An 8,574-nucleotide genomic window follows, 5' to 3' on the forward strand; every position below is an offset into this window, starting at 1 on the left:
CTTATGTTCTTGATTCCCCATATGTCATATTATTCTATCATATGTTCATGGGTCTCAGAAAATACATAAGCTGATAATTTTATTTCATGATATTAATCAGAGGCATAATGGTCTTATGACGTACCGAGAGATTTTACTAACATATTTTCATATGCATCGCATGCATTTATACATGCACATTGACCCATGACCAGATGGCGTTATATATATATATATATATATATATATATATATATATATATATATATATATATATATATATATATATATATGTATGTATATATGTATGTATGTAATATGGAAAAGGTTATGGCGTTATATACGCACCACCACCTGATCAGCTGGTATACGTTGATGATTAGCCCACAGTGGTCGAGATGATATGATGAGGTGCCCTCAGAGGCTGGTGATGTTATGAAACATGTACCTATGCACGACATGATATTCATACGCATATGCATGACACTATAAGTATTTCATGATTTACAAAGTTTTCCAGACTTACAGGTTGAGTCATTTACTATATATTTCTTTCGTGTCTGTTATGTACTTATTTATGTGCCTTACATACTCGGTACATTGTTCGTACTGGTGTCCCTTTTGCCTGGGGACGCTGCGTTTCATGCCGGCAGGTCCCGATAGACAGGTCGAGAGCCCTCTAAGTAGGCTATCAGCTCAGCGGAAGATGTTGGTGCGCTCCATTTGCTTTGGAGTTACTTGTTTGGTTAGTATGAGTTAGACGTGTATTGTTTGGTATGGCAGGACTCTGTCCCGACCTTTATGAAAATTACGTATTCTTAGAGTCTTGTAGACAGATGTCATATACGTAAAAGATTGTATGGCCTTCTCGGCCTATGTTCAGTATACGAGTGGTTATTTTGGTCTTATAGTCCCTTATGTCTTATGCATAAGTTGGTATTACATATTGTATCCTACTTATCTCACGGAAGCCTTCCGGCTCAGTTATCTATGATAGTATGACATGAAAAGATACGTTATATTGGTACTCGGTTGATTAAGGTACCAGGTGCCCGCGCGGCCCATCGGTTTGGGTCGTGACAAAAGTGATATCAGAGCAGTTCTGTCCTAGGGAGTCTAGAAGCCGTGTCTAGTAGAGTCTTGTTTATGGGTGTGTCGTGCACCACACTTATAAGCAGGAGGCTACGGGGCATTTAGGACTGTCACTCTTTCTTCTTACTCTTGATTGTGTGGTAGAGCTCAGTTATAAGAACTCAATTTCCTAAACTCTATCTTATTCATAATACGATGATGCCTACATCCAGAAAGACGGTTGGTAAGAGATATAATCGTGGAACAGTTGAGTCAGAGGAACTCGATTTTTGCTACGTGCTTATGATGAGTAAATGTAAGGTCTCCAGCGGATCATGAATATCTAAGGCATATGGTAAAAAGCAATAAGAGATTCATAAGATAGATACAAGTTTCAACAAGTAAAAGAAGCAAGGTGAAGAAGGGAACGAGGTACCCAGTTAGTGAAGATGATCATTATCTACAATTCAGGAAAAGAGATATAAGCATTGTGAGTTACCTTCAACAGTAACAGAGGTATGTTTAATTGGCCACACCCATCTTATTTATGCCCTACGAAAGCTAACAGGTGTAGTTTAAGAGAAGAGCGGGATATCAGGATCCAGCTGGGGTTAGAGTAACCCAAAATGGTGAATGGATTGTTTGCGTTAGTTCATATTTCCGAAGGATACTGCAAAATGTACTAATAGGTCTCCTTATGAGGCACCCAGATGGTGCACTCTAAAATAGTACAGCTAGATATGAGTACTATAAAGATAGGCACTGAAAGCCTGGAAGGGATAAACATTACCTTAGTATTACTCTCGTCCCCAGTAGAGCAAGGACGTTGAGCAACCCGAAGAGCCGATGAATAAAGCAAGGAGAGCTAAAATCGAAAGAATGTCGTGTTGAAGTTTTCACAAGAAAGAGATAGGCAAAAATATTAGCAGAGTAATGAGAAGAGAGATAAGGAAGAATTATGAATGAGATGTGATATATGGATGACAACAGTAGATCAAAAACATGACGGTATTACCGGGTCCACAGTCAAGTGAAGGAAGAGACTAGAGGTGGTAGGCCTTAAGACAACAAAAGAGCATAGGCCATAAAGTCATATCCTCATTTCGAGAAATAAGTTTGTTACTCAAGCGTGATTTCCAGAAGGAAAAGTTAGACCCTAGAGTAATAGAAATCAGTATGGACTGGTGAACAAGATAAACTAAATGTGAATTAGGAGCTGAGTGATTTGATAATAGTCAGCATCATGAGAATTTCAGATTGCGTTCCGGCAATAATAGAATGGACAACAGAAGAAGATCCATGATGAATTCAGAGAATGGTCATTCAGGGAGACACTTCCCTAAAGCAAGCAATATGAGCAAAGTTAAGCTTAAGGGACTGTATGTGCCAGTTACACTAAGTGTCACCATCGCGAGTGAGGAATTTTGTTATCCTTGGTACAGAAGGATTACCGCAAGGCGAGTACGGGTCATTGAGGATGTGAAAGGACGCCAAAGATGAAGAGGAAAAACATCTATTGGCAGGTCCTCATAGCTCCAAGTCTTAGTACTCCCTTAAAGGGGGGAATATGGAATGATAAAGGAAGAATGCGATAAAACTGAGAAAGGGATGAGATTGCACTTATCCAAATGTTACAGACATGCTATGATTCCAGAACATTATGCAAGCACAACATCAAGGAAAGGAAGTAAGGCTTCCAGCCCGGGATGTTTTTGATAAATAAGGAGCCAGTGCGAGAGGTAAGTTAAGACAAAGGGAATAACCCAAGAAAGATTACTGGGAATATTGATATGAGAATGGGCCAATGAGTAGTTAGTAGTTGATTCAGGAAGAGCCCAGTTATGGCTAGACAAGAGGATAAAAGACAAATCGACAAATCAATGCAAGATAAACGTAGGTAGCCCCAACATGGGAGTCTCGCAGTTATGACATTGTAATACTTGAGATATATTTATATAAGAGTTGGGGAAGTTAAAAAGGTACCGTATGAGTATTACGGAAATAAAAGAAAATGCCACTGGGAAGATAGTCAAAATATCAGTTCAAGAGCAACCCTACAAGTACAAGGGCGTGGAGGTAAGTAACTGTGAATAATTATAGGCAAGGGAGGACATCAAAAATTCCGTCGAGTATACGACGTAATAAGCTCGCAGCTTTACAAGAGTCAGAGGGTCTTCCCTAAGTACTACGACGAAAGACTAGCTGAGGAAATAAGGAAGAAGGCTTCAACCTAAGCACAACGACCTAAAGAGGAAATGGTCGTGTGACAACAGTCTCAAAACAACATTGTATGCACTCCCTAAGAAAGTGTCACCTACCATGGCTAATAAGCGAGTAGTAAAACCAAAAGTAATATTCGAGACCATATGAATTGAACAAAAATTTTGGCACGCGTGAGAACTCGGATAAGCTAAGTATGCATGCGACAAGGGACAAAAAGACCATGAAAAGAAATTGCTTACGTTTGAAGAAAGCCGAGATGGAACCAAAGGAATTATTCGATTAATGATCAGCTGAAGAAGACTCCGGTATAAGTTAAAGAAGGAATTGGGTCCAAATCATAGACAAAGGATTGAATCATTAGAAGATTGTATCGTGGTTTTCCATAGCGTCCATGAAAGGCTAAAGTAATAACTAAATGCCATGAGCCGCAGATCGAAATATAGCTTAAGCCTACATAAAGGCTGATCAGAAGGAAGAGGAAACTAAAGAGTTACATTAACTAAGTAAATCAGGAATTTGATTATTGGACCCAAAAAAATTATGGACATCGTGACTGAGAATATTGCAGAATCACTCTTAATATCAGAGATACAAGAGAGACAATACAATAGCCATATTCTATAACGGCTCTACGATAAATCCAGTCAGCCTTATAAGAAGTCAGTATGAAGCTCTCACCAGATTGTGTATACACCAAAGGTGCAAGTATTATAATAGAGCTTCAAGTTTTGAATATGAATTATACTTATGTAGAAGGGAGGTCATGAAAAAGATAGAAGATACGATACAACGTACGAAATACTCAAATGCAGAAGGTTGTGAATATTCCATACTTCGAACAAAAGGATAGAAGTGTTGGGATTCAGTATCCAGGAATGATAACGGCGTCGTCAGTGGCTTATCTTCCAGCCTATGGTTTATAGGTATCGAGAGGTCTAATTAAGAGAATAAAGAAGAGTTAGAGACGATGTAATGTCTCACTTGATGTTCCAGAATAACATAAAGAAATCTATGGTGCAAGGAAGTTGAAGGAAGGCTGCGAGTAGTATAAATGGATATGTATGGGTCGCAAGCTAAAGTATGGTAGAGCGACAAGGTTGTAGGAAGACAGGAGTAAGGATAAGAAAGAGTGAGTGAGAAGGTGACAAGAATGGATAAGCCCTCGAGATTAAGCCCACGAAAATGAGAGAGAGTTGATGGGTTCTATAAATTATATAAAGCTCAGTATAGCCTGAAGGAGATCAAAGGAGTTTAAGACTAGTAGTATTTAGAAGAAATGGAATGCTGGCCTGGTAATAAAATGAGGGTGTAATTATGACAGATAAAGGATGACGTTCGGGCCTTTGTTTGAATAATGAAGTATGACATGAGATTAGGCCATCATTCTTAAGACGAACGATAATGAAGGAGCATTAAAGGACTGAGATTTATACCTAAAGGATAAGCAACAAAAGTAACTGGGAGTTAGGTAGCATACCTCAGTAACGATAAATTGAAGTAAGAATTATGGTATAGTATGACCTACGTAGATGCAGTAAAGTCATACGAATGGATAACCAGGTCTATGAAATAAGATATATCCATATTCGCAAGTTCTAAAAGTATCGAGCGAAGAACCGCAGTACACCTATAGATGCCCAGAGAGGCATCCTATTAAGCCTTGTATATGTTTACAAAGTAAGGCCTAGAGATTGGCTAAAAGCTAGAGGAAAAAAGAGGGAATAGTCACATAGGCACAAGGTCAGCATCGCAGAGGCTGCATGATAGAAGGTAGCAACAGTTACGAGATTGGAAGAAATTCGATCACAAGTCATGGCGTGGGAAAGAGGCCAAAATGGCAAGGAGAGTATTATGGTATTCACAAGAGCTATAAGTTATGAAAATGATAAGATCATCAGTCAACATTCGAAGACGAATGTTCCAAATGGGGGAATGATGTTACGCCTTGCAGTATTACATTACGATGATGTTACGCTTTGCAGTATTAAATTACGACGATGTTGCACCCTGTAGTATTGTACGTTGAATTTGTCGTAAGGTAATTGACATCAGTCCAAGGAAAAGATTATTTGGAGATTATAAGGATTATGCTATTTTAAATAAGTGATGAGTAAGTTCGTGAAGGTGAGAGGGGAAGCAAGTCAAAGAAAATGAATTTTCGTCGAAGTTTGGCAATTTGGGATAAAATACGGTCCAAACTATAATACCCCGATATTTATGGACTAGTACCATACAAGGTACCATATGACCACGATAGTATGATGTATAAGGTGTATTAAAAATAAGTAGTATTTTAAGTAAGTTGAGATAATTTTTAATTATGTGGGTAATTGGCTAATTATTGGGTAATGGAATATTACCTAATTAATTAGGAATATATATATGGATAAAGACTAAGTGGCATGATGTGGCAGCCCCTCCATTTAAAATAAGTGACTAAGGATCCTAATTGAAAGGTGGCATCATAAGTGATTACGTGTAAGACATTTAGTATTTGGCTTCATTGGACTTAAAGAAACAAAGCAAGGGATCTTATAACATTTTCCTAATTCAACTATTGCAAACAGACGCTACACTTAATCTAGCAAGTTTTCGGTAAGAAATCTTATAAGCTTTTTGCCTAAATCCAAACATTAACAAGAACGGAAGTAAAGCTCAACAAGAAGAAAGGACACTAATCTTGAAACAAAACAATCCAACGAGATTTTTTAGCACCGTAGCAACGCGAGATTTTGCGATTCTAAAGGAGTACGGTACAATCTTTTCCGAGAATATCATACAGATTTTTCCCCACTCCAGGCATGTTAAGGCTATCCCTTCTTTCTTTTGGCATGATATATACGACACAAACAAAACGAGCAAATGCGCAATTTCTATAAATGACTCTATTCGTAGAAATACTAGAGATGCTTATGTTCTTGACTCCCCATGTGTCATATTATTCTATAATCTGTTCATGGGTCTCAGAAAATACGTAAGTTGATAAATTTTATTTCATGATATTAATTATAGGCATAATGTTCTAATGACGTACCGAGAGATTTTATTAACGTATTTTCATATGCATCTCATGCATTTATACATGCATATTGACCCATGACCAGATGGTGTTATATACGCGTATATATATGTATATATATGTATATAGGATATGGAAAAGGTTATGGCATTATATACGCACCACCACCTGATCAGCTGGTATACGTTGATGATTTGCCCACAGTGGCCGAGATGATATGATGGGGTGCCCTCAGAGGCTGATGATGTTATGAAAGATGTACCTATGCACGACATGACATTCATACGCATATGCATGACACTATAAGTATTTCATGATTTACAAAGTTTTTCAGACTTACAGGCTGAGTCATTTACTCTATATTTCTTTCGTGTCTGTTATGTACTTATTTATGTGCCTTACATACTCGGTACATTATTCGTACTGACGTCCCTTTTGCGTGGGAACGCTGTGTTTCATGCTCGCAGGTCCCGATAAACAGGTCGAGAGCCCTCCAAGTAGGCTATCAGCCCAGCGAAAGATGTTGGTGCGCTCCATTTGCTTCGGAGTTGCTTGTTTGGTTAGTATTATTTAGACGTGTATTGTTTGGTATGGCGAGACTCTGTCCCGACCTTTATGAAAATTACGTATTCTTAGAGGCTTGTAGACAGATGTTATGTACGTAAAAGATTGTATGGCCTTGTCGGCCTATGTTCAGTATTTGAGTGGTTATTTTGGTCTTATAGGCCCTTATGTCTTATGCATAAGTTAGTATTACATGTTGTATCCTACTTATCTCACGGCAGCCTTCCAGCTCAGTTATCTATGATAGTATGACATGAAAAGATACGTTATGTTGGTACTCGGTTGAGTAAGGTACCGGCTGCCCATCGCGGCCCATCGGTTTGGGTCGTGACAAAAAGTTCTCACTCTCAAGAATGTTCATCATATTCCTGGAACTAGGAAGAGTCTTGTTTCTATTGAAAAACTTGATGATCATGGTTTTAGAGTAGTATTTGATTCCCAGAAAATTATTATTTCTAAGAACGGATCATTTGTTGGGAAAGGATATGCTAAAGACAATATGTATGTTTTTAGTATGAATAAAGTTTCAAGTGCTTCTACTTATATTGTTGATAATGTGAATGTTTTTTGGCATTATAGATTAGGTCATATAGGTAGTAATGCATTGAATCGCATGATTTCATATGATTATATTCCTAAATCTTCACACATTTATACTACCAATAACTGTGAATGTTGTGCACAAGCAAAAATCACTACGTCACCTTTTAAATCAGTTTTTAAAACGACGTCTCTTTAAGAACTTGTGCATACTGATTTATGTGACAATAAAGATCATTTGACTAGAGGGGGTAAAAGATATTTTGTGACTTTCATTGACGATTTTTTAATATATACATATGTTTATTTGCTTAAAACAAAAGATGAGACTTTTGAAAAATTAAAATCTTTAAAGAAGAAATAGAAAATAAGACTAATAAAAAAAGTAAAAGGAAAAATCTGTCAGAAGTGGGATTTGAACCCACGCCCTCTCACGAAGACCAGAACTTGAGTTTGGCACCTTAGACCACTCGGCCATGCTGACGGGTTTTGTGTCCGCATATTATTATTAAATAATAAGTTTAAATCCATGCAAGTTTCAAGGCTTACTTGCTATGGAGGTTGGTTTGGTCAGCGATGCCCGTGTGTGCACATCTCTGGAAGTTTTGCGGCTTAAAAATGGGTCAGCGTGAGAAGAGTTTGCACCGGGGGTATGGGGATGAGATGGTTTGCAACACATGTTGTGTCAAACCTTATACTCCTAAATCTTCACACATTTATACTACTAATAACTGTGAATGTTGTGCATAAGCAAAAATCACTAAGTCACCTTTTGAATCAGTTTTTAAAACGACATCTCTTTTAGAACTTGTGCATACTGATTTATGTGACAATAAAGATCATCTGACTAGAGGGGGTAAAAGATATTTTGTGACTTTCATTGACGATTTTTCAAAATATACATATGTTTATTTGCTTAAAACAAAAGATGAGACTTTTGAAAAATTTAAAATCTTTAAAGAAGAAATAGAAAATAAGACTAATAAGAAAATTAAAAGGATAAGATCTGATAGAGGTGGTGAATTTCTTTCTACCCAGTTTATTTTATTTTGTGAACAACATGGAATGTAACTAATAGAATTTTGAAAAAAGGACAAGATAAGTCACCTTATGAGTTGCTTATAAATAGAAAATCAAATATCAGTTATTTTAAAGTTTGGGGATGTATTGCATAAGCA

The 8,574-nt window shown here is 37.3% G+C and overlaps 1 non-coding gene across 1 annotated transcript; it reads right to left on the minus strand.

Annotated features, from left to right (window-relative positions):
* Positions 1 to 7,796: 7,796 nt before the first annotated feature.
* On the minus strand, positions 7,797 to 7,880 carry TRNAL-CAA. The gene has a single exon. It is a non-coding gene; the product is annotated as a tRNA-Leu (tRNA).
* Positions 7,881 to 8,574: the final 694 nt, after the last annotated feature.

This window comes from Nicotiana attenuata, unplaced genomic scaffold (assembly GCF_001879085.1).
Source record: "Nicotiana attenuata strain UT unplaced genomic scaffold, NIATTr2, whole genome shotgun sequence".
NCBI lineage: Eukaryota > Viridiplantae > Streptophyta > Magnoliopsida > Solanales > Solanaceae > Nicotiana > Nicotiana attenuata.